This window comes from Dermacentor silvarum, chromosome 6 (assembly GCF_013339745.2).
Source record: "Dermacentor silvarum isolate Dsil-2018 chromosome 6, BIME_Dsil_1.4, whole genome shotgun sequence".
NCBI lineage: Eukaryota > Metazoa > Arthropoda > Arachnida > Ixodida > Ixodidae > Dermacentor > Dermacentor silvarum.
This window is the reverse complement of record NC_051159.1, coordinates 36,272,539-36,300,431: the sequence shown is the minus strand read 5'-3', so window position 1 is coordinate 36,300,431 and position 27,893 is coordinate 36,272,539.

The following is a 27,893-nucleotide window of genomic DNA, read 5'->3' as shown; positions in this document are numbered from 1 at the left end:
AACTTCGGGAGAATGGCGCGAATGTTTTGAGCATCCTTGACTTTAAAATAAAGAAAGAAAGTAATGCGACAACTCTCTGAGGCTATCACTCGGATTTCTTTGTCCCCACCGGTAGCTTATATCACTAAATGGATGGAGTGTCTAAAACGAAATTTTTTATTTGCGACGAAAGGCGCCTGGGAACAGGACGGACATTAGTGTTTGTTCTGTCGTTTCAAAAAGCGCGTTAAGACGATTTTCTCAGAATTCTTTATTCATAACGGCCACAGGTTACAGAGCCTCCGACGTCTCTTTTGCTAGAGTTTCCTTTCACAATGGATGCAGAAAGCCGTGCAAGACTCTCGAGAAATAAATGGAATAGTGAAGGCAGTATTATCCAGTTTGTGCGGGCTGCTATACTGCGTTTTTCGCATTCCGACGGAACAGCAAAGGTCTCTTGTCCAACGGCGTAATCATTACAAAACACTAGTTACCTGAAAATCCTGTAGCGCAGCTTCAAGGTGATATGCAGCACTCTTAGCGGCTGCCAACAGAAAATAACGAGGGAGAGAGAGAAAGCTCTTTATTGAAATGCAGAGAATTTTGCCTGCGCGTGTAAAACCGCCTACATGCTGCTCTATATGGGGCAGGGGATGAGGGGTTGAAAAGCCCTAAGAGGGATAGAAGGCGGAAGAAAAAAAAAGGATGTCAGAGAGATGGACTTGACATTTAGATATGTTCGCTATGTTGCATTTAAAAGGAAGACGATGCGAAAATGAAGTTTTGTCATTCTAATGCACAATATACAGCATTTTCTTAAGCTTGCCAAGCAACCCAATATCCCGAAGATACCGAACAGCAAACTCAAAGCCTGCAGCTGCTTATAAGAACACGGCATATAGGACCGAGTGTGAGCAAAGAACGAAACCACCTGAGCCCGCGTTCACAAAAAATGTTCTTGACGCTTTAAGAGTCAATTTGAATGTTTACGTAAATGTTCGCATTGTTCGTAAGAGCAAATGTCAGCCAATCCCGAGGCGGCCGACGAGTGAGTAGCAAAGAGCATATAAGAATGAAAAGCTTTATGAATTTGACCCCTCTCAATTACATTTTAGCGCTCTAACCAGTATGGATATACATGTATATCAGCTGTATATGTGAGCGCAATATAGAAAGCGCATGCGCAGATGGTACGCGGCTCTAAGGTTTGGTGTCTCTATTCTGCGCCAGTCCTTGTTGTCAAGTGGTTAAGCCAGTTTGACTATGATGAACTGTATATACCGTCGTGACCCGAACGCGGGGACGTCGATACCTGGTAGTTTTGAATTAGAAATACCTTCTTTTTTATTCAAACTTCACGAGACTCTCCTCGCCAGGAGGGCAGAGCCAGCGATGAAGTAGAGCGCCAGCGTCGTAATCTTCAAAACTCTGGTTTGCACTCGTTCAGACTTTGTCCTCTGGTCTTCGTTCAGCTGAACAGATGGTACTTATCACACGACTGGTAAGGGTTGCGCCTTCTAAACACGGATGACAGGAAGGTACACCGATAAGCGTTTGTTTATCAATGTGACTTCCTGTTGTCCGTGTTTAGAAAGTGCAGTCCTTATCATTATGCAATTCTAACTCGCACAAGAAACGGCACTCTTATCACACGAGTTCAATCTTAATTACAGGTAGAAATGAAAAATTCTCGCTCCAGGAGTTTGTGACAAAAAAGAGTAAATTTTACAGTATCAAAATTTAACTTTTTTACAACCGTTGCTATTAAATCACCTTAGAACAAGACGGTAGTTGCTAAATTGTTCAGTACTACGAGAGAATTGGAAGTAACCGAAACTCTAAACTTTCTCTTCATCTCTTCACACTATTGCAAACGGTCCGACAAGCGGACCTAAATAATCAAAATCATTTGTACCAACGCACCTTCTGCTGCAGCGTCACCATCCCTGGGGCTCGTAGTGTTACTAATTGTCCGGTAATTGTCGTAACCAATTGGTCACAGCAGTGAATGCGGCTTTTGTTAGAGCCATTCTCGGCATGACTCGGAAGAATCAAAGCTACCTGGTGGACTATATTTAGAATAGAGCACTGCACGGGCTCGGGCTTACCCGAAAGCCCGAGCCCGCCCCAGCCCGTGGGCCGGGCCGGGCCGGGTAGCACAGTTTTTTCACGGGCTCTGGCCGGGCTCGGGCACGGCGTGTGCTTTTTGACTCGTGCCCGGGCCGGGCTCGGGCTTTCTGGTGGTGTGCATGTAATGTGCAGCGAGTTATTCTCGGGTGTCTCAACTCTGAAAAACATTATTTTTTGGTCTCGGGCCGGGTTCGGGCCGGTTTCGAGTCGGTCTCGGGCCGGGCTCGGGCCTAAGGGAAAGGGGTGGCGGGCCGGGCCGGGCGGGGAACGTAGATTATTTCCGGGCCCGGACCGGGCCCGGGTCTCGTCATAAAAGTTTTGATCGGGCTCGGGCGGGCCGCCCAAAGTAAAAACGCGCCCGGGCCGGGCCCGGGCTGAAAAAATCGGCCCGTGCAGTGCTGTAATTTAGAATAGCCTGGTAAATCTCACGAGCTGAGCCGCGTACTGCAGGCTTTTGACCGTAGTCGCAAATTTAGAAGAAATAAATAATTAATTAAACAATTGTTTATTTAAATAACCAATTTGTAGATTATGGGGCGCATACGTGCGTATTGTTTGCGTATATGTTGTGCACGCTTGAATTTGTTACATACAGCTATGGGTTCTGTTATGTGGCCATGTGTACATACGTGAGCCGTTTCGAATACAAAAATCAGCTTGTATGCTGCTTTTTGGACTCTTTTGTGTTCATTTGACTTGTTTACGGAACTGTCTCTGTCTCTTTACTCGCTTCTGTGCTATCGTTTACTCGTCTGCGAAGATTTCCAAATGTTCGTGACTTTTGACTGTATTCTTATTTTCACTTTTGTTAGCCCTGTGAAAAGGAACAGCCGGCGCCGCTAAAGGCGGGTACCCCTCATTTATATTCACCCTTAAAAAATACGAATGATGCTGATAAAATTTTTTATCAACTGTAGAAATATTGCTCGTGAGTTCTTCACAAGGAAGGCAGTAATAATTAACAATTGACCTCTTCGGAAAACCATTAAGCGACGTTGGTAGAAAGAGCTTGATAACCTTTTCTCCGAAATTAATCAGGTTCATGTCATGATGGGTAGTGTGTTAACGCGAAATTTGACTTTGTAATCAAGCCGATTTATCTAAAGTGTTTTTTTTTTGCGAATTGTAGCTTGTAGCATTTACACTTAGTAACATGAAGCGGGTGTTGTTCCTTAATAACGTTTAATTTTATGAACGAGGCTTTTCTAACAAGGTGGATGACTGATCAGTGCGACGACTCATTTGTGCAAAACGTGCAGCTCGATCGTTAATCAGGCTTCGAGCAAGCCCATCTCATTTAACGTTGTTGGAAACAACACGGTATGCTATAAGATGGTGAAAATGGCCTTTTCCTGCTTCCTTGTCATTCTTTAACAGCGAAGCTGTTTAAGCCGGAGGTTAGTCCGTAGATCGTACGCCGAAAAACCTCGCCGAGTGATTGCGTAACATGCGTCGCCTAGCAACGCCTCGCCCCAGCTGCGCCTAGCCTCGCGACAGCTGCAGAGCCGAGCCATGACGTCATCGCGCTCGCCGCATCCCTTCACGTGCCTAGCCATGGCGTCACCACGCCGTGCGCGCGCCCCGCATCGCTTCGCCTGCCTCGCCATGACGTCACCACGCCGTGCGGATTGGTCGCCACAGTTGTGCAGAGGCGAAGCTAAGCCGTGACGTTAGTGACCGCGGGGTATATATACATGGCTCCCGTGTCGCCCCCGCGTGATCATTGCTGTGGAGAGAATGGGGCGACCGAAGAAGATCGCCACTCCGGAGGAAGAGGAAGCGCGGCGCGAAAGACTACGCGCCACTACTTGAGAGCGAGTGAGACGACTTCGGGCCGATCCGGAGTATCGCACAGCCGAAGCGGCGTCTAAATGACAGCGAATGGCAGAAGATTCTAAGTTTCGAGCCCGTGATAGGGAGCAAACCCGTTTGAGCAACCAGAAGCGTCGCCAAAACGAGCTAGGCCTGCGAGTCCTGGGTAACTTCCAGCGACAAGTGAACATGATCTACCATAACCACGCATAACTTGGCTGAGTGTCGAAGCATGACCTCACAGAAAACTTGGCCGAATTTCGAAGCATAACCAAAACCACGATCTGAGTATGAGGTACGCCATAGTGGGTTACTCTGGAAATTTGGGCCACCTGGGGTTCTTTAACGTGCACCTAAATCTAAGTACACGGGTGTTTTCGCATTCCGCCCCCCTCAAAATGCGGCCGCCCTGGCCGGGATTAGATCCCGGGACCTCGTGCTCAGCAGCCCAACCAGGCCCAACACCATAGTCACTGAGCAACCACGGCGGGTGCCGAGTCTCGAAGCATAACCTGGCATACCCACGCAGAAACTTGGCCGAACAAAGAATCAGCTAGGTGGGGCCGCCAGCTTCGCTGTTTGTCCAGTATTCACGCCGCTAGGGCGAAACTGCCCCACTTTTTTAGATAACTTCTTTTCTATGTGTACTGTTTAGGTGCAGAAATGAGGAAAAAAAACGAAAAAAAAAAAACAGCAACCCACTTCTTAAGGACGATTAAGCATGATTTACAGGCTCTTCTGTTTCTGTCTTTTATCTGAGAAAAGATCGTCGTGTCCGGCCGTCGCCGTGTAGCGGGATTCTCATTTCTGGCTTGACGCTCATATAAACAGTTTTATCTCAAATTCTCTTCACTTCAACGTGACCTTCGCTTTCGTCTGTTGTGTCGACCTGTTTCCACCGGGAGCAACCGCGAAAGCCTTTCAGACTCCTCAACGTTAGCTCCGGCTGTACCAAACCGCCAGCGCGCTACGTTCCTGAGGTACCATGTGTTTCAGCGCCGGACGCGAATGGGGGTGTGAGTGAACCTTGTGCCGTCCTTCCCCCCTTCTCCCCTCCGCTGAAGTACGAGTGAAATGCGCGTAATCAAATAATCAAATTACGCACGCATCGCGCCTCCTTCCAGCCATTTCGCCTCGTATCCCTGGAAGCCCCCTGTTATAACCTTCTCACCACTCGACCGACAGGCCTGTTTTTCTTTGCTCCCGTCTCACTATGCTCGTTGCCTCGTCACTCAGTTTATGTGCGAGGCACTCGCTAACTTGCCATTTTACTTTCATCCAAAGCGTTTGCAATGACCATGTTTTTTTTGTTTTCGCCCTTGCTAACAACGGCACAGTGCCATTCATTCTCCCACTCTCTTCCCGATCCTTGCGCATTTTGCACTTCCTACAAGACTCCTTTGGCGAAGGCGAGCTGTTTCGCGCTGCCTGCTGCTGCTGCTTCCAGTTTTGAACTTATCCGGCGCTTCCAGTTTCTGTGGCCTGCGCAAAAGTGGCCCTGCGGGAAAACGATCTCAAACTCCCCACTTTCTGCGTGCTTTATGGGATGGGAGGTGAGCTTGTAGGACGGAAAAGGGGGGCGGCTGTAAGGTTCTTCCCAACACTTTCCGGGACTTCCTTGTTTTTCTTTTTTTTTTTCTTAATATCTACTTTTGTTGGCCTTCTCGTCTTACCAGCAGCTCTTCTTTACTGTGGTTCGACGGTGTGCGTACGGTGCTCTTTGACGGGACCTTACCTTTAATGAAGTGGCGATTGGCTTTCCCTTACGCCCTGCTGCCTTTTGCGAATGCTTGCTGCGTGTACGCACAGGTGCAGAAAACTTAGAAAGTGGTCAGTACGACTTCCCGTTCTCGTAACGATCTTGCTGTTCATACATCTCAGGAGACCACGCTGCGAGCTTGGTATTTGACTTCATTGCTGATCTATACCTCGACGGAAAACAGGCCTTTCGTTGAAAATATTTCCTTTGTTTACACGCTTTTGAAAAGGTTACCCGAAAATCGATGCTTCTCCTTCTCGTCGATGTTTTATTTTCTTTAGCACAGACAAGTGATTGAGGATGTTGTATGAAGGCCGTCGGCGTTTCTTTATATGTCCCGACCGTTGAAATAGATAACAATGCTTTGTCTTCCGTAATTGGCTACAGAGTGTCCAAACTGAAGAGCAGAGAGCGCGGTTTGTTAGAAAGAAGATGGAGTGTTAAACGGCTCTGCTATAAGGGTAGCGGAAATTGCCACAATGTACTCGCGTGTGCGGAGAGGCGATCTACCACGCGGTCCTGTCTTTGCACGGATGAGAGACATGCTTTGGGTAGCTTTGGCACTTATTGAAGAGCCCGTTCATAAAAGTGCCGCGACAGGCTGTCCTAAGCAGGAGGAGTGTAAACACACCGGATTGACTTCCCTTGATTTTGTGTGCGTGTGCGTGTGTGTGTGTGTGTGTGTGTGTGTGTGCGTGCGTGCGTGTGCGTGCGTGCGTGTGTGTGTGTGCGTGCGTGTGTGTGTGCATTTTGTCAGAATGCAGACTAAAGGGAGAGTAAGAAGTAAGCTGAGCTCGTTCTTGAAAGGCGTTGATTTTGTTCCCGCGAGTACACTCCGCCTCAACATAAGTTGGAACGACGTGACTGAAACGATAGAACAGAAAGAAAACCGCAAATCACAGGACAAACACTGACTGCCAACTGAATATTTAGATAACTCTGGTAAAAAGACAGCTTTTCTTTAGTGAGAACTTTTAATCTTGTAAGGTGTACGCCCGTGTTTATTCTGGAGAAACTTCAAGAGGCTGGTGTACTCTGAATAAAAAATTGAGTTGGCAATCAGCGCTTGTGCGTTGCATAGTGTTTTCTTTTTCTTGGCATCCTCGTGTGAGTTGCACGCTATTTCAACTTAAGTTGAAAATGAACCAACCAACTATATAGAGCCCATAAAGATATTAGTACTTGAATATGCTTGGGCATGTTCGTAATCCATTCCAACAACTTTTAACGCACAAAGAAGAAGAAGAATACCGATGGGCCCACGTCGTTCCTTCTAGTCAAATGTTCTTTTTTGTGCGCTAAACGAAGTTGTTGCTACAGGTATTTGTACTCCCCGCCTCTTCCATTAAATGGCTCCTATGCTGGCCTCCAAATTTTCTCGCCCTCCGAAGAGGCACTCATCGAAGCCGCTTCACAAACACTTGTCTATCACGACCACTCCAGACCCGCCGGCACTTTGTTTCTTTTGGGTGTTGTCGCTCGCTTTGTTTCCAACTCGGCGGGGCCACTTACAGGCCAGCCCCGACGGTGCTGTAGCGCCGGCCGGCCGGCGGGCGCGCGCGCCGAACCTCGTGGTCCGCAAGTATGCCCGAGGGCCCGAAAGTGTTACGCACGCCTCATTACCTCGCTGCGACGCTCGCTGCTGCTCATTAATTAATGGTGTCCCGATGCGCGGCGCGGACTCGACTCTGTCGCCACCGCCGCCGGACAAACGACACCGAGGCGACCGAGCGTTCCCCGGCCCGCGGTCTGCCGCCGTCGGCGCGAGCTCGGGCCCATCACGCGCGGCATCATGTCGGTGCAGCATGCGAGCTCGAGTTGAGGTCCCGGACCGAAAGGGTCGACGAGGAGGAGGCCAGAACGAAGAAAGAAAGAAAGAAAGAAAGAAAGAAAGAAAGAAAGAAAGAAAGAAAGAAAGAAAGAAAGAAAGACAAGGGGAACGACAGAGAAAGAGTGAAACAAGAGGGGGAAAAAAGGAAAGAAAGCGAGAAAGGAGGGCGAACGGGTTGTGCTGGGTCTCGGAGCGGTAAATGCCGCGCGGCGCGGCAGCGCGAACCTTGACGAAGAGTTATTGATGGCCCTGTTACTCTTGCCGCAGGAAATGTTCCGGGGCGTCCTTCCTTCCTGCGGCTTGATGAATCGGCGCTCTGAATGTCGTTGCCTGCAGGCTTCCATTCTTGTGCGATTGCTGTCGCCGCGGCGTTTTCGGCGCGCTCATACCGGTGTCGCTGATGTCGCCGCCACTGCTGCTGCTGCTGCTGCTGCAGCTGATCCTTGGGCAGCCACGATTCTTGTCTACCGACCTTAGTTTGTTACTCTTACGTTTGCTTTCATTTTTTTTTTTATCTTTGCCGTGATCCTGCTGGTTGTGAGTAGTATTGGGCACGACGTCTCATGTCCTGTCCTCACCCGGTCGGCGACGGCACCGTTTCCATTGTGTTCGCCACTACTTAAGTGCCTGTTCATTCGATTACTCCTGTTCCTGAGGCCCTGTGACCTACTTCCGATTTTGTTATTTGTTTTTGCTTTTCTCGCAGAGAACAAAATATGTCACCCGCGCTGTTTTATATATTGCGGGAGACGCTTTGAATGCCGCTGGCATCAGGTCCGACAACCAGCGAAAAAAAAAAAAAAAAAGAAGCACATGCGCAAGAAACACACAGGACCATGCTGGTACCAGCATCGTCCTGCGTACTGCTTGTTTCTTGTGAATGCCACTTTCGCGCTGGTTCTCATCTGAATGAACCTAATACCAACTCGACCAACACTTACCCTCGCTGATCAGGGACGATCGTTGTGAAATGAGAACTAAGCAGTGATTTCTACCGATACCTCTGCATAGACACTCAGGTCGCGCAGAGTAGTCGGCGTCGCTGTCTGACACGTAGAAGCACCATATTCCATTCTGCACAAAAGATTTGCCACCGGTGCTAATGTCCGTATAGTGACAGTATTTGTTTGCTGCTGACTTGTGATTTTGTGTGTCTAGCGTGTGTTAAGATTTATTTCTTCATTGTTTATTTTTTCTTTCATAACTCTCGCTTGAGCAGTGAATTTCAGATCTTGGGATAGCCGGGCCCTGAAGATGCCTAGCTTCCCATTTTTGAATACTTAAAAATTTTAAAAGACAGTATCGGCAAATGAGTTGACAATGAATGCCTCACTTTAGGAAAATGGTCCACTGTGATGACAATGGGCGGGATTGTAATGAGTTGTTGCTTTCGTTGTATCGCCTTCGATTGAATGGTGGGCCTCCAAATATTGACCTGAACCCGGGAATATAAACGAAAAGGACCACTGTGGCTATCCCGCCAATGCAAAATATAAACTCCACTGACTAACAAACACTGAGAAAAATCATAACAAAGAAAAAATAAAATAAAGACTGAGGTGTAAAACTTATAAGTCAGGCATGCCCTACCATGCTTATTGCATATAAGAGAACACGACATATCAGCAACACCTGAACGTGCCTCATAGCGCACATTACCGGAATACTTATAAACACACTACAAACCCACGCACGCACACGTACATACGCAGGGACGCACGCACACACACATGCATACGCACGCGCACACACGCACAAACACAGACACACACTTCTGTTTTAAGTACTTTGATACTGCAGTCAATTCTTGGTAATGAATATTTTTTTTTAAACGGCGACATATCTCTGTAGACATGACTTGTGGCATTCAACAACGGAGTCACAGCGATATTTGGAACGAAGTGACTCAGTATTTCCTGACGTCATGACACATCCACCTCCTGGGCCCCGAATCTGAGACTGGCTCCTAGAAAGTAAAAATAGAATATTGCTTTGGACATTCCGATGGCTTTCATTATTTTTTATGGGTATTGACGGTGTCTACCTTAATTTAACGGAAAAGCATGACAAATCCGAAATAAGGTGGCATCACTCCTTTAACCCTAGTATTGAAAAGCCGTCCTCGGCTGGAAGCTCTTCCTCGTATCCACCGAGTAGAGGGAATCAACATGCAAGTGCTATTGCAGCTCTTGCATTGTGAGTCCCTATTATAACGTGTGGAAGACAGCGACGCCGCTAGAATACAAAGAAAACACTTCTCTCCAGTTACGCTTCTCTGTGATTCCGCAGACGAGGAGCTGCTTGAAAAATAGACCTTCCTTCCGGTGCAGTCACATTGTTGTCTGGGGCACCTGGTCAAAAAATTTTCGGTCGCTGATGATGATGAACCTTATTTAATAACCAAGTTTGTTCAGTAGGCGAAATACATTCAGGCATAGATTGCAACACACCGGACATTATAAAAAAATTAAACACTCAGGTTTTGCATGCCAAAACCGCGATCATGGTTTCAACGGCACGTCGTGGCAGTGGAGTGTGGATAATTTTTTATCAGCTGGGTTTCTTTAACGTGAACATACGCAGACGAGCGTTGTTGCATCCTGCCCCCCTCTGGACGTGGTCGCCGCAGCCGCGAGGAGTAACCCACGACCTGAGCAGCGCCACGGCATAGCCACAGAGCTATCGCGGAGGCTACAGCAGGCGAAATACTCAGATTGCTCATAGGGCTGACGAAATACTCAGATTGTTTATTTTGTGTTGAAATGAAAAAAAGAATGAAAAGATATAGCGGGTTGCGACATACGCTAAAAGAATAGACTAAATCAGTCGTACCCTGATTTAGGTGATTCTTTCGGCGTCATTTTTCGCTGTCTCTCCCCCTTATCCTGGCGAGGAGTATAGCAGGCACGGTACACGCTCTCCAGGGCGACCTCGCCTCCTTTCTCTTCATTAAAGAGTCGCCTCCTTCCCCTCTTTTAGCGTCAGTGCATCCAACATCGCCTCGTCCAGTTTACGATGAGGAGGAAGGTATCAGTTCTAGGCCTGAATCTAGCTTGTTACTATCGTGGTTACTTTCTGTTGCAGTTTTTAAGGACTGCAGAATTGGACAAGCGGCTGTAGCCAGTGAGGATGTGCTACAAGTGCTACTGTGCTGTGCGGTGATATAGTAAGCGGGGACAGTGACCGACTGTGATTGTGTATTTGTGCTCCCTTTCTGTTTCTCTCTCTCTAGTATCCTGTGACTTTACCTCCCCCCACTTCTCTCCCCAGCATAGGGTACCAAACCGGATACTCCCCTCTGGTTCACCTCCCTGCCTTTCCCCTTTCTGCAGTCTGTCTTCTTCTTCCACTCTGCTTTGGGACACTTAGACGACAGGCCTTTTACGGAGGAGAAGTACTTGGGCCTGTGGCTTCGTGCGTCTGCTATGGGAAGGGCTACAATGGCGCTGCTTTTCAGCGCGCACCGGTCTGCATAACTGTGACTAACTCAGCGATGAACGCTCGACTGTGTAACTGTGCAGGATGTGACCTTCTCTCTTCCTTCTCCTCTCTCAATCCCCTTTCTCCCTTCCCCAGTGCAGGGTAGCCTACCGGGCTCAGCCTGCTACCTCCCTGGTTTTCCCTTATGACTTTTATCTCTCCCTTCCGCTCTGGTATCGAACCCACGACCCGGGATCGCACTCTTCCCTTCTTTCCCTCTTTTCATCCCTATATGGCCTCTGCCGCATTACAGGGTACCGGCTGTGCGCCAGGTTAACCTCCCCGCCTTTCCTCTGTTCTCTCTCTCTTTCTCTCCTAGCGCTGGGACGACGGATTTCCTAAGCACCGCAATGACGTTCGTTATGCAGGCCTCAGTGATTTATATTCTTTCTCTTTTAGCTATGAACACCGATAATTCTTGTTCCGGGACAAAATTCATCTATCAAGCAATTTCCGCTTTACTAAGTTGATTTTTGTCAGAACGGTAATCAACAGGGCAAGTTGTTTGTAGAAAATTTTGTAACCGGGATGGCCGAACAAAGGACAATGGGAAGAATAGACTGAAATATAACTACCTAACTAAGCTTCACGATCCCTAATTAGTAGGCACGTAAACTAGTATCATAGGAAAACGAAATAAAGAATTAGACGTGCATAGCCTGAACACGTTCCGTCCTCGGTACATCCCAGAAGCACGAATACCGATACTTCTCACTTAATTAATTATGCGCATGTTTTAACGAGCGCGCTGTTGAAGAGAAGAGCGAAAGATAGGCGTACACTGTACAGGCGCTAACTTGTAACTGCAGCTAATTCGAAGTAGACCAAGCACAACATACAAAGAAACAAGCGAAGCTGCGCCGACAGCACCGTGCCTAAACGTGAGTGAACTTTGCCGTTGATCTTGCAGTCCAGACAAATCGCTGTCACTTTTCTACAAGCATTTGCTCACTGTTGCGCAACATGACAGACGTGTCGCTGGTACAGGCCTTATTGTTTACTTGGGTATATAAACTGTTTCAATTAATTCCCCGCGCAAGCGTGTCTCTACTCTTCGCTAGAATTACTCAGACCGATGCTGTGCTGGTAAACGCGAGGCGGCCTTAGTCGTGATCGAAAAATAATATTCCTGTACTCGACCCTTTATACAACGCCCTGCTTGTCCGGTATGGAACCTTCGGCATTTGAACGGAATTTTTTCGCACTATGCATACGTCAACGGCACACACGACGTAAGGCCGTACATGTTTCCTTACGCGAGGGCGCGTCCTTGGTGGTCCAGAAATATGTGCGCGCAGCCCACCCAGCTTACGTGACGCTGAGAACACAGTAGGCCTCATTACCCATGCGTCTCATAACCAATATGTTTCGTAAACTAATATGCCTCATGTGAGAGACGGGACCTATGACTGTGAACGGCGTATTGAGCATTCCGACTAAGAAATGACTTTGCTGCAACCGTCGCTGAGCTCACTGTCTTATACGTACCCCGTCATATAAAAAAAAAAAAAAAAAATGGCTGTTGCTGGCTTTCCCTATATGATGAACTTTCCTCCAGTCGCACTGGTCTTGAGGCAAATCACCGCGTTTCGACGGAATCTTTGCTTGATCTGCACGTTCTTGCAAATTCAGCATCCCCATGCCGAGAGAGCTTATTTTTGCGACACTCTGCAAATAGGATGTTTTCAAAGCGGGATGCTACAATGGTTCAAATACCACACAGAACAGGCGCTTGCGATTCACAGTATGTTTTTGTCGTCTGTCGTCTGCCCTTTTCCTTCTGCTCATTTCTTTTTTCTCGTTCGAAGATAACGCCCCTCACGTTGGTTGTATTCTTCGTAAAGGCGCACGCCAAAGTTAGCGCAATCTGCAATCGCCTCCTACGCGTTGGAAATCCCAGTCGACGCACGGCGATTCGACATATTGAGGCCTTACAGCAAAAACTTCGCCTCGCTGAACACGACTCAAAAGATTCTGTTTCTCTCTCTCTTTTAATTCCTTGCCTTCTGATTCTCCGCCTTCTGATCGGAGAAAATAGAGGGACGATTTCGTGCGAAGAAGAGCTGGATTTAGTATGCAAGCTTGTTTTCGAGGCAACACCTTCCTCTCCCTTTTCTACGTCTTTTCTTAAAAATTAAAAAAAAAGAAAACAGAAAGAAAGACATTTAGTTTTTTTTAAATTTAGATTTGCAGACATCGTTCATTCGGTTGACCAACCTTCATACGCATGTAAATTTGGGAATGTAAACACAAAATATATTTCCCTAGGAAATACAAGCACAAAATAAAATAAATAAAAAGAACAGAAAAGTTATACGTATCTCACAGCGTACTCCTTGGTTATAGTCTCCTTTGTTCTTCGAATAAGTCCTCATACCATAATCATCATGTCGACCGACTCGATAAATAACTCTTGACCCCAGTAGATATGCGTCATTCTTATGTAAAGATTTGCCACCGGTTCGCGCTCATAGTCGCATATTCAGTTGTCCTTCTTGCGCAGCGGTGCTGCGAGCTGCGTGTTTAAGACTACCTATCCCCCCCTCTGCTCTCTTTACCTCTGCTTTTATTCTTTTTTTTTCGCCTAAGTATCACTGATCCAGAGCTCCTCTTACAACCTTTATTACTCGGAGTTTTCCTGTTTTTATTTCCTTTGCTGTTAGCGTAGGACGATCCTTCGTTTCGCAACGTCTTGAAACACTCGCTTATATCATTAAACTACTTCTTTCACTCGCTTATATTTCTCATTGATCGCGCCACTCGGCGCTCGCGCGATGTGTCTCGAACTCCGCGTATTGAGATAATCGGCGGGCCTCGGGTCTCACGCTCTGCACCTGCGCTTTGTTATTCCTTTATCGGGCCGTGGGCGGGGGGAGGGGATTTTCTCTCGGAGTCGTGCGGAATGCGTCCGTGCACCAGCGAGCTCGTTCTTATCAGCGCGAGAACTTTTGCCGGGCTGTGCCTATAGTATATGAAGCGCGCGGAGACTGCGAACGAGGCGAGGCTTTGCGAGAGAGCCAACCTCCCAGTCTTCCGATTCGGCGCTGCGCGGGGCCGGTCTGTATTGGAACCGTAATCCCTGGGCTCCTCGCGGTGGTCCCCTACCCGCTACGATTCGGACTAATTTGCATGCGCGTGGGGCTACGCGATTGTCCCAGATTTTGTACTGGAGCAAGGCAAAGAGACATCGAAGGCAGGACGCGCAATTTTCACGCTTTAACGAACCGCGTGCGCTCGACGCTATATACACAGCTTTGGTGCGAGCTTCGCTAGCGATCGACTATCTTTCGCCCCTTTGCCAGAGTGTGTGCGGCGCTCCAAAGACAAAAGGCCCGAGCTTGCTCTGAGAGCGCCTAACTTACCGTACGAACGCTCCGTCGGGTCGGTTTATTTGAGACCGCTTTATCATCCGATAGCTCGCTTCAAATCCAAATGAACCTGGAGGCCACTGTTCCGCGCGCAGCCTCGGTATTGTGTATCGATATTCAGCGCGAAGTGCGCACTTGTCTGTTCACTCGGAATTGGGTTTCTGTCATCACATCGTAGGCTCGGTTAGACATTGTGCCATTGGAATTTATCTGTTATAGGTTTTCGACACTGATGTAGCGCTGGCTACAGGCCGCATGGGGCAGGGCGGGAGGAAGAGGATTCGCTGCACCGTACAATTATCGTAAAAAAGATAAGCGCCACATTGTTTCTGCCTTCGTTAGAAAGAATAAAAATGAACAAAAATGTCCAGTCAGGAAGAAGGGGTCATTATAATTGTGGAATGGCGGTTTTGTTTTCTAACAGGCATGCTAGAAGACATTTACTTCGTCTGAAATGTGTGTTTCGGTGAGTATGGTGTACCAGCTTGCTTTCCTTGCAGCTTTCGTAAAAATACTTCTCGAAGCTTCAAGCGACTACAAAAGTAAGAAATAGAAATTCACTTTAGTGTTCATCAAGCTCCCTAAAGTGTACAGCACTGTCAGTGAAAGCCGCGCATGTATGCTAGAGATGCTTGCACGGACGTACGGCTAACATGGTGCTCCATAGGATAAGACTGATGCATAAAAGGATCCATTTGTACTTAAACAGACATGAAATGAGCCGGCAGACTTATTGGTGACTGCGGCACATGATTTGGACACCCTGACCCTACTAAATTTTCCATATCAAATTCCAAGCGCTTTTTACCTGGACTACGACAAAAACTTACACGAAGCCACGTAGTCTGACGACCTGTCAAAGACATCTTTCCTATACCGTTTATCGACCCGTCTTTTCGTCTTCGCAACATACCAATGCATTGATCACACCTTTGGCACGCTCATACACGTACATCGACTATACTCCTGGCGGTAGCCTACACATCCTACTTCTTATATTGCTTTAAGAAGAGGCCGTCCGTCGCTTGTCCTCACTGTAGCACCCAGGATGCTTCTGTAGAACATCTGCTCATCGACTGTCCGCAATATGAGCTGCTTCATTCAGCTGGAAAAGAATCCTTTTTGTGTGGAGAAGGTCCTTGGACCCTGGTCGTGCTCAGATAAACCAAGAAACGCTGCCACAGCTCTTCGTGATTTTCTGACAAATAGGGACTTTATGCATTCTCTTTGAAAGATAATTCATTGTGATCGTGTTCACCATCTGACTTTCTACGCACCTATGTGAACTTGTACTATATGTACATGCTCGATTAGCCACGTGTCTTGTTTTATATGCTGTCATCGTACAGATCAAAACTGTTTTTGTAACGCTCAACTGTGACTGGGCGCTCGCGTATAGCCGATACAGCGCGCTGTGTATTATTTAACAGACTACGCCGTGGTTAGGGGATACTCGATTCACCGCTAAACATTCTTCCTTATTTTCCTTCTCTCTTTCTCTTGTTTGGTTGTTTAATACATTACTTGAGCTGGAGCTTATTTTTGATGATTGGGAAAGCCGGCCCATAGGTGACCTATTTTCTCACTGCTCATCATTTAATAAGCAACAAGCAACAACATGCACACAACGTACACTCACTTGCAAAAGCACGTTGTAACTCGACGAAGGACAGGACATTGACCTTTAGCGGCACCGCAAGGTGTCGTATGCCTCCATATATATGCTTCAAAATTTGTCTCTCACCATCATCCCCATTCATTATCATAATCGTCGCCCTCGTTATCCTTATCACCATCTCCCTCCTTGTTCATAAGTCCTGTACGGGGTATTGGTGGTGGTTGTGGTGGTGGTGATCTGTTACTACTTGCGACAGGCAGCATTAACCTGGCGAACTTTGCCACCAGCTGTTCCTCCTGAGCGCCTCCTTCCGCGTCAAACATGTCACCATGAGTCGATGAGGCCAGTGCCTAGTAGGAAAGTGAGAAGAATGCGCGACATTTCCTTAATTGGGCACTAACCACGGTCCTTCCAGGAAAACTGACTGTACTACCTGATCTCGAGGAAACCCTCTTTTTTTTTTTTTTTTGAGTGCGCTCCTCGCACATCAAGACGTTTTGAAGTCTTCGCCTTGAAGCCCAGAAAAATTATTCTGGCCTTAGCGGAAGGTTTTGTCGCAGTTCAACTGAGGTCACGAGTCTCCTGCCACTTATTATTCACCAGACAATCTTTCCTTTGACAATTCCTTGAGCTAAAGTCTGCGCTGTGTAGCTTACGAAACGTTGTTCAGTGGGAGCTGAGCGCATCAGCAATCCCATGCTCGTGAACCTGCCCAAGCTGCTATACACAAGAGCTCCTTACATTCTTCAACGACGTGTGGAGCACACGTTATATAACATAGTTGTGGATAGTGGCATATGGGTGGTGCCGGGTTTGAAATATAGGAAAGATACAGATGATTTAGCCTCGTATGACCCGGTTTCTGTAACACGAGTGGCGAACGTAATGACAATTAACAATTGTCCTCTCGAAGTTAAATTGGTTTCTGCAACAGTAAAGAAAATTTTCAGTATGCATGGTTGGTTATTAGTGACTGTGCGCTAAAGACAGTGTATTGGATTGCACCAAGAAAGCAAGCGCACAAAAGCTCAATGTATTAGATCTCATAATTCACAATGAACATTAGAAAGAAGATGGCTTTTCAACTTGTAATACGCCCGTTTCCCACTTTACTAGTTCACACTAGGGCAAAGTGTGCGAAGTCAGCTCAAAGTTTCCGCCTTCCAGTAAACACATTATCTCTGTCTTTTCTCTCGGATTCCGAGCTGTAGCTCGCAAATAAACATTGTGGTACAGCTAAAGAGCAACTTTTGCAGCATTATAGGAGTGAGCAAACGCAACCGACTTCAATCACTTGCATTCATATGCATTTCATTTGTATTTATGAACGCTTGTAGTGTAATGTGGGTATCGCACACATCCTTGTGCGCCTTGTGTGACACGACTCGGTTTCGACTGTTCTGTCTCCGAGTATTATGTCGTCTGTGTATTTTCTTCATCTGTACGCCGCTTCATCTTGGACCGCATCGCGGCCTTGTGTAGATGTGCAGATCTCATTATACGCAAGTGTGTCGGCACTCCGTATATCGCTTCCTGCAGCCTGTTCTCACAGTTTCTATCTTCCAGTGTTTCTAGGACCACATGTCGACTTCATTTACTCTCTTGTTTAACTCCGCTCGAGATTTTCTGGACTTATGATGGTACTTGCTAGATTACCATATTTTGTTTATTATTCTTATGTTTACGTGAAAGAAGCTGCCATCACCATTGCAGGTGACTAAGTCTCTTTGTTCCATTTTAATTTCCATAAAAAAACAACAACAACAAAACGGAAGTGAGCGTCACACGTGCCCCAGCGAAAACCCGAGAATAAACACCTTGCCAATTCCAACGACTTGCCAAGGACAGCGGCTCTTTGTTTGAAATAAAAGGGAAGGTAACGGTACGACTCTTGGCCTGAGACCATCTCCCACCATTTCAGCGATAACACCACTTCCGCGTAGTACAGCGGAATCTACCCAAGATACGTAGTTCCGTGTGTCCCTGAAAGCTTATACCGCGGACCAGACATCTGAAGCAGGCAACAAGAACACATTGGCTAACCAAGAACGGGGCTAAGTTTGCCAGGGGCAAGTCCTGGCAACAGTAACACGATTATAAGCCCATAACGTACGTCGGAAGCCGTATCTGATCACTGGTCTTCAGAGCATGCAGTGATGTCTGCGCAATAAATATAAAGAGCTGCAACGAAAAGCATTCTGGTCACGTTCATGAACTGCTCCGGGCGTGTCTTCTGACATCATGATGTCCTACTCTTTAGTGCTTCTTTCGGGTGAACACCTAAGACGCCCTGCGCTGGAGCATGTTCGCGCAGTGCTTTCACCTCTATAAATTACGCCCGGCTCGGATTAGAGCCCGCTAATAGCGTTAGACATGCCCGCGGCACATTATCTCGTCCTGCCTAAATGCTTGGTTTTGGGACGACCGCAACGACCATTTCCCCGCGAGCTTTACCCAGCACGTACATACTGGCGACGAAGACGTGTCTCGCCGCATCGCCAAGGACACACCATGATCCCGGTGACGTTACGAGATCCGAGCGCACGTACTCGCTTCTAGCGGGACACTCTAATCCGCTGCTCGGTTAAGCCACCGCAGATCCCGAACGAAGTGAGGTCGACCCATCCGCTGGTCGCTCGTCGCGTCGTCCCTGGCGCATCGCCGGCGAGACAGATCACTGCCGCACGTCGTCCTGATGCCTTCGGATAGAAGAGCTGTACTTCCACGGGGGAAAGTGGGGGGCGGGGGGCGAGGGTAGGCCAGCGTGTTGCGCTCGACGCCAACGGGCTCACGGGCGGTCGCTCGATGGATGGCACTGTTTATTGCGCGGCCACTGGTGTTTGCGGCCATCGCGGAATCAAGATTAATGAAACGGCGGAAGAAAATCTCGCCCCGTTCGTCCTTTATCTCAATTTTCAGCCCCCCAACTGCCGTCGCCACCGGCGTCGTTCGCCACTGAGACGACATACGGGACCCCACAGTCCAGGAACCCCGGTGTGTACGCGTCGTGGCGCCGTTACGACGGGCCACTCGCTGGCCGGGCGAACCGAAGGAACGCGCTCGCGCGCGCATAGCGCCAAATTGCCCCGAGGCGTGCAGGCGTGGGTGTGTGTGTGTGTTCTCCTCTTGCTTGGGGTGAACGTATACGGTGCGCCGCCCCCTCCTCCCTATCTTTCACTCTGTCCTCTGTCAACAACAGCGCCCGGAACCCTGAGACGACGACACAAGGGTTGCTCGCTGTCCCGCAGCGGCGGCGGCCGGAACGGGAGCCGTGGGAGCGAACGCGTGTCTAGAGGGGAGGCTTGAACCACCGCGCGCGCTCGGAACACACGGAAGCCGCCTCGCCAGGGGGCGCAGCACCGTCTCTCGAAAGTTGTCCCCGTCGACCTATACTTCTGCCGTTATCGCGACGGGCTCGCTCGCTGATCATTGCGTTGCATCTTCTATTTGTAACGGTTCCTGTTCGTATTCCCCTTGCGACTATCTCGCGCGGTAAGGGTGGTGGGGAAAACAGCTTCAACACCTTTTGTTGTAATCGTGCTCTCGTGGTGGCCTATGAGTATCGCTGTTTTCCTTCTTTTCTTTATTTCAGCCTATTCTATCCAGCGGAGCGTGCTTCTGCCATTCGGTTGCTTTTTTTTTATATATCCTCCCGTATGTCTTTGAGAGCAGCAACGAAGCCTGCAGCTAAGTGCGATGAAAAATCGGACGAAAGCTTTTTTTTTTTTTTTCAGGGCTCGCCGAATACAGGCTAAATTAAAGGCCTATGTGCCTTTACTTCACCGTCCGTACCTGGTGTTATTCGTATTATTCGTACTTCGTATTTTTGTGGGCATAACAAACGCGAATCCTGACTTGTGTGTGGTATGAGTGAGTGAGTGAGTGAGTGAGTGAGTGAGTGAGTGAGTGAGTGAGTGAGTGAGTGAGTGAGTGAGTGAGTGAGTGAGTGAGTGAGTGAGTGAGTGAGTGAGTGAGTGAGTGAGTGAGTGAGAACGACGGGGAATCGTTTCAATGTCCTACATGCACGGATTCGCGTTGTGTCCACTGCCACGTAAATCTGAAGTCATGTAACTGAATACGAATTGATTAATGATAACACGTCTCTTGTTTTGCTGGTCCTTTTCATTTTACTGTCATTGCTCTCACTTTTCTGTAGCATTCGATTCCTGCACTGTCCGCATCCATTTCACGCGCACCGTTCATCATTGTCTATACACGTTCGAACTAACCGCACCGTCATAAGGCATCACCTCGATAAACACCGAGTATAGCATGAATAAGGGGGAAATGAAAAAAAATGTAACCACATTCAGCCTGCTTCCGAACTCCCAATCTAACTAGACTCTCATTTCTAATTCCAGGTATATAACGTCGTTGCGAAGCCGCAACTTTACGTCGGGAGCCCACTGAGTGCCGGCCTTGCGGCTTTCCGCGCGTCATTACTTTACCGCCGCGAAAGCACTAAAAAGGAAATTCCTTTCGATTTCGGGTTTCCTTTTTTTTCCCCTTTTTCCCAGCCACTTCTTCATCCTGCTTTAGTGCTTTCTAAAATTTTATTTTCCATCGATCTCTGTACAGAGCGTCGGGGACGCGCTTTTCAAGACGCAAGCTTTTCCGGTGCTACGGCCTGACAGCGACTTTCGTAACGCCATGCACTCCGCAGCAACTTTTTTTCGGCCGCCCTCGGGTGAAAGGGTGGGCGAGGGGAGGCAGGGAGGGCAGGGGGGGGGGGGGGGCGCTCTCTGCGGAAGTGTGGCGCTCATCCCTCGCCCGGTGCATTACAGGCATTACGCGTTTTGACGACGTACGTACACGCAGCCCCGGAACCCTCTTCGAAAGCTTTCTCGCTTTTTTTTTCAATTTTTTTCCTTCCTCTTCAGCCCCGCGTCACTGCACCTAATGGAAGTTGTCCTCCCCCCAAACTGTCTCGATGCCACGGTGGGGCGTCGTCGTCTGACTTGGGACCCACACTATCGTCACGCACCGTAACGGCAGTTTGGAAGCAAGTAAATGCCCTTTCTAGAAGCGGCATGAGCGCATTTCGCCGCGTTCGTAAGTTCTTCGTGCCTTGGGCGACACTGGGACAGCGAAGGTACGCGCGCGGCTGCTTGCGAAGGTGAGTTAGAGCTTCCCAAGGGAAGATGTGATGAAACCGAGAAGAATCAGTCTTATCCGGTTGTAATGGAAGTGCCCTAAAGGTGTATACCTGGAAACGACGACCATGATTTTTATATATATATATATATATATATATATATATATATATATATATATACAGGGTGTTCAAAATTAAGCTCTCCGGAATTTTTGGAAATCGTCTGTGGCAGGTAGCACAATTCTTATCATTGAGCTTGGTTATTCGATGAGGCAGACACTATTAGCACGAGAAATCGAAACACATATCCAACGAATTCACAAAAATTCACAAAGTCGGTGAGCTTGTCAGGCGTATTCACTTGGAATGAATTTCCATGATGCCACCAGTTTGGACATATGCATCATCAAACTCGCCGTAAAAATGCACTGTTGTTCCACTTACTTTTTTACAAAAATGCTGTTTTATACATTGAAACAGAAAAGTAACTGGAACTCCCATGTATTTTGTCCCACACTTTCGGAAATAATATCTCGAAACTAGTGTCATCCTGAAAATTCATTTCATCTGGACGCGTCTTGCCAACTCACCGGCCCCAATTCGTAAATTGCAATGTGTGTCGTAAAGTAATTAACTATGAAGTTAATGAGTGCATTTTTGTTGATTAGTTGAATATGTGTGTCGATTTCTTGTACTGCTAATGTCCGCCTCTTCGAATAGCCCAGCTCAACGATAAGCATTATGCAACATGCCACAGGCGCTTTTTAAAAATTTCGTAAAGCTTAATTTTGAACACTCGGTGTATGTATGTATATATATAGATATATATGAAAGGCTCAACCGTGTCTGAGCTGTATTCTGAACGCACGCAAACTGTAGGCACTTCAGACAACTATAATAAAGATGACACAGAGGAGACCCTAATGCCGTTGCTGATGTCACAGTTCATAGCATGTCGCATGTCAGCAGACCAATATCGTCATTTGCTATCCTGATGTATAGGAATTCTATTCTGAACGCTGTAAAATTCAGCCACGTTGTTGAATTCCTCCATGTTGGCGCTTCGAGCCAATCAGGGAGGCCGTAGAAGCCCAGCGGGTCAATCAGAGCTGTCACAACATGGGGAATGGGACATCATTGCGAAATTTGGCAGTCCGTTTTTCCAAATCGGAAGGGGGTGCGCTAAGCATTGTAGTCTGGGGAAGTATAGAAGAAAGTTATACCGGCGTCACAGGTACACTTCTGATCGCGATCAGGGCCGACCCGGATCGACTTTCTTGATCGTGATCAGCAATGGTCGCTGCTACACGGTCGAACGATCCGGATCGAGTTGTTATCGCCTGCTGATCGTCGGTAACTCTCACATCTGCATAATGCTTTGCCTACAAATTCAGATTTGCAAAATAGGCTTAAATTTGGACACACTGAAATTTTACAGCTTACTACTGGCGATAAAAAGGTATTTAAAGGTTTTTTTTTATTGAACTGCCTTCACTTTTTGTTTTTAGCGTTCCCAGAATACTACGCTAGAGGGCGCATACCTCAGCCTGGGATCGCGATCAAGGGGCCTGATCACGATTCACGGATCGCGATTGTCTGGACTCCGCAAGGTCGAGATCGCAAATGACCGTGTAGGAACACTCGATCCGGACCAAGCTCAATCCGGATCGGTGCTGGTCGCGATCCGAAGTGTATGTGTGACACCGGTATTAGACTAGTTGGTGAGTATTCCAGACATTAAACACTGTTTGCTTGCGCTAAAAAGACGAGGGACCAACACAAGAGCCAAACAGGACAACACACTAGACTTCAAATGAATTTTTACTACGCTGAAACATAGAATTGATGGGGCGTCGGGATTCTGCGACTTCCATAAATTATTCCTTTAAGCGTATAGTAAAAATTCGGTTGAAGTCTAGCATCGTGTCCTGAGGGCTTCTTGTTCTCATCCCACGTCTTTTTGGCGCTTGTTAGCAAATGTCTCAAGTCGGGACACTTACGTCGTACAAGACCAGGACAAACAGTCATCTCTACCAATGACGTCACTAAATTTAAACCACGCCCGTTTGACATTATATTGACGAAAAAAAAACTAGAAATAAATAGAAAAAGACATTACCAGGCCAGTCAAACTACAGTTTTCTGTACACGTCGGTTCTTTTCGTTGTTTGCGAAACCTTCATCGCGAATACTCAACCTACACGATATATTCCAGGAGCGCTTATCACCTCTTCCGCCTTTAAACTGCGGAAGATCATATTAATCCTTCTTCTGATCTTCTTTACGTTTTTCCCAGTGAGGCAACTTCCCAAACCGTCCCCAGAAACATAGGCGTTTGGACAGAGTAGCAAAATATGGCTGGCCTGAGATCAACTGTTCCAATAATACATCAGCAATAGCCGGTTCTACTGTAGAAAGAAAGAAACTTCGCCCAATGCCCTGTTTCACATGCGCAGAGATTACGCTCGCAGGATGTCATCAATCAACGTCGACAAGCAGCGGAGCTTATGGTAATATTCCTATTCATCTCGGTGCGCAGAAAAAAAAAATTGGCGACAATCCGCTCATTCCCAGGAGGCCCTCCAAAGTGCCGACCCACATCAGCCACACGCACTTCACAATCTGACAAAAGCGAGAAAAATAAAACAAAAGAAAAGAAAAGGCGGGGGAGGGCATGAGTTAATACAGCAAGGCAGGAACTGCACGGTATTTGAGGGAGTCTCAAGACGTTGCGTCATTAAAAAGTGCGGCGTGGAGCAATGCCCTTCGGGACACTTTCGGACCACTCTGTTAGTTTTTTCTCCCCATAATTCACGTTTATTTCTTAAGTTTGCGCGTGGCTGGCCTGTTTTTTGAAGTTCGAGTGGTTTGCTGAATAAGTTTTCGATGTTCTTTTAAACGCAACAAAACAATGTTGAAAACTTGACCCCCTATATTCTGTAAAGCATTTCCATACACTGTTTGACCTTTGCACACACGCACGCACGCACGCACGCACGCGCGCACGCACACACGCACACACACACACACACACACACACACACACACACACACACACACACACACACACACACACACACACACACACACACACACACACACACACACGCAAACGCGCGCGCGCGCACGTGTGCAAATGAATTGACAGGACTTTTATATTTTATAGACATCAGAGAAAAGAGATGCTGGCACGCGAATATGGTGCCGGTTACCTTTTGCCCATGACCAAGGAATATTTTACAGATATGGGATGTTATGATAACCTAAAGTTATTCCGTTCTGATTTTATTCAAAACTCGTGACGTAAACTTGCGTAACCACCGACGCAAGCACGGGCGGATAACCGCAAGTTTTGTTTCAACAGCCCCGTTAAGCGCTCTCCTAGTTTAGAGGAAGTGACTTCTGTTAGGTTTCAAAGAGAATAGCGTTGCCTTCCGCAACAGGTTTTCCTTGTCTACTTGGCTGACGAGTTTCGAGGAGAGTGCAGAAGAGCAGAGGTTTACGGAGGGGCTCTGTGGCAGCGCAGTGAAAGTACATAATTTGTTGACGTCAGTGGCGCCGGTGTCTCCGATTGGTCCGCTTCTCCTTGCTTAGTTTGCGGTGGCTTGTCGAAGATTGCGGGACGAGCCACCGCAGGTGAGTTCCCGCTTTTTTTTCCCCGCCCTTTTTCTCAGCCTTCTATTTCTCTGTTGCCTTCACCCAGCATTAGCTAGCCAACCAGGCGGTTATCTTGTTAACACCCTCGCCTTAGATCTCACTCTCTTGTGTAGAAAACGCGCTTGTCCTATTGAATGCGCATACAATATTACAGCGTAACGTTCACAAACAACAAAACGTAACAAAGTAACTCTCAAACATCTGCGCAATGTGTGATGGTCCAACTGCGAAACATATACGAGTGTACCGCATTTCGGATAGGGGCGAAATGCAAAGACGTGCGTGCACCGTCCATTGGGTGTACGTTAAAGAACTTCAGGGGGTCAAAATTAATCCGGTGTCCCCCACTACGGTGCGCCTGATGATGATCTGTGGTATAAAGGTTACCACTGTCGTTGTACAATCATTGCATTCTACCGGTGCTAACATATGGGGCAGAAACTTGGAGGGTAAGAAGCTCGAGAACAAGTTAAGGACCGTACAAAGAGCGATGGAACGAAAAATGTTAGGCCTAACGTTAAGAGAGAGGAAAAGTGCGGCGTGGATCAGACAACAAACGGGGATAGCCGATATTTGAGCTAACATTAAGAGGAACAAATGGAGCTGGGCAGGCGAAGTAATGCGAAGGGTAGCTAACCTGTGTACGATAAGAGTTACAGAATGAATACCAAGAGAAGGGAAGCGCAGTCGAGGATGGCCGAAAACTAGGTGGGGTGATGAAGTTAGGAAATTTGCAGGCGCAAGATCAGCTAGCGCAAGACAGGGGTAATTGGAGATTGCAGGAACAGGCCTTCGTCCCTCAGTGCACATAAATATAGGCTGATGATGATGATGATAATGATGATGATGATGATGATGATGATGATGATGAAAGTTACGAACAGGAATAAGGTGCCCGAGAAAGGCTGACATGGCCCACGTTTCGATAGGCCTACCTATGGATCTTCATCAAACGCGGACTTGTCACCTACGGCATCTTAAGTTTTTTTTTTACCACAGTGTGCCACGCCATCTGTCGGCCCCCTTCTTGATTTTGGATCGTAATGATATCGGGTTTTTCGCACGTAATACCCCATAATAATTTTTTAAATCGTGCAACATGTATACAAAGCAACGAGATACAAAGAAAACCAGCAGACTTCAATGATTCCTAGGCTGTGAACTGACTTCTTGAAACAGTAGTGACTCCCTCAACTTGTGTTATACCCGCCGCGGTGGCTTAGCGGCTATGTCGTTGTGCTGCTAAGCACTAGGCCGTGGGTTCGATTCCCGACCTTGACGGCCACATTTTCATGGGCCTTAAAAGCTGAAACGATCGTGTGCACGTTATAGATGCGACTTGGATGCACGTTATAGGGAACCCCAGCCGATCAAAATTAATCTGAAGTTTTCCACTTCGGCAAGCCTCATACTATCGGGGTTTTTGCACGTAAAATTCATGAATCTAACTAAAATTGAAGTTTCCCTCAACTCCTTTCAATGTCCCAATGTTTCATGCAAAAATACCGCAATGCTGCGCAAACAGCATTCAACAACGACAACACAGACGGCTACAGCCCTACAACAACGACACTACAACAACGGAGGCATGAAGACGACGTCGCGGCGTCAAAGAAATCACGGTCGGACGGACAAAGCAAATCCACTTTCGAGCTCTTAAAGCAGTACTCATATCCAGGAAGGTGTGGCAACTCGGTCCCGCGCTCCTCGGACGTAAAAGGATGAGACTAGCAAGCAGGGAGGTTTGGAAACATTTTAATTTGACTTTAAGTTCCGTCTCGAAATGCCGGATCTGGCATTATCGATATTTGCATGTCATCACGAAACAGAGATAAATTTGCTGACGGCTGGTAGTAATAAGACTAGGCGTGATGACATCGCTGCATAAAAAATAAAAATAAAAAAAATGTCACAGTTTCGCCCTACAGGCGAAGCAATGAATGCGATAGCAACACAGCAATGTCATACGAAGTAAGGTGAGCGGCTTTGGTAGCAATATGAATTGTAGTAAACATGAGCTGATTAAGTAAGCAGGTGTGCTGCGGCGTAAGTAGACCGACATGAAGGGAGACTTGATGACCACGAGAAGGCGCGTGTGAAACGGTGGTGTTGATGAGAAGCGCTTCCCGTGGGCAGCGCGCGTGCGAAGGGACACACCTGTAGCGCTGCACTGCCGATCCGGGCAGCATTACATGTGTAGCGTGCGTTGGAAAATGTGGCCCGACTATTACTAACTAAATGAACAAGCGTGGTGTGAGCGCGCACAAACAAACATGAATAGATCACACTGAATGACTGCAGACAACGACTGTCAAAACGCTGGCAGCAAGCCCATACGCTGCAGCGGGCGAAGGTACGTGCGGTCTATCGCTTCAACAGAAACTGAGCGGCGAATGCACAGTGCATAAAGGTCAGAGCCGTGTGGAGATAAGAGACGGTGCGGCGAGCGACGAGCGCGGTTGTTGGCAGAGAAGTGCCTCCCCCCCCCCCCCCCCCCCCGCTCCCTCCGGCGCTGGCTTCCCGCCTCCTTGCTTGCGCGTGGGTGATTGAGTGCGTTCGCTCTCCGTGATAGCGCGCGTCCCCGCACGCTTCCGCTCGGGCATACGGCGCGCGGTGAAGATTTTATCTATATGGAACCTTACGGCGACGGCGACGACGACGGCGACGGCTACGGCGACGGCGACGGCGACGGCTACGGCGACGGCGACGCCGACGGCAGAAATCCGGTTGAAGTGTCCATATAATTGCTATCGCAATAAAAGGAGAGTGCAGCACGCTCTTTTCCTTTTTTGTCCGCTAGACGATAGCGATGCCACGCTTCGTTCACATGAATATCAAGGTGGCGCGAAAGATGCTGAAACAAACAAGCAAACGAACAAATAAACAAACAAACAAAAAACGATTGTTGTTGTGACGTTGCTCTTTAAAAAATTACTATTGATTTTTGTTTACATATCGTAGGGGGAATGTTGAACCAATATTTTTCCAATGATGTCACCACAGCTTACAAAACATATATTCTACAGTGCTGCTGTTTAGCATTTCTGAACCACAAGGTTATTGACGACACTGCTGATTTATTGTTTTGGAATTATTGGCGTTCAGTGTATATTACCAGGCGTACTTATATTTTCCAGTGACCATCTTTCACCGGCTAACAAATG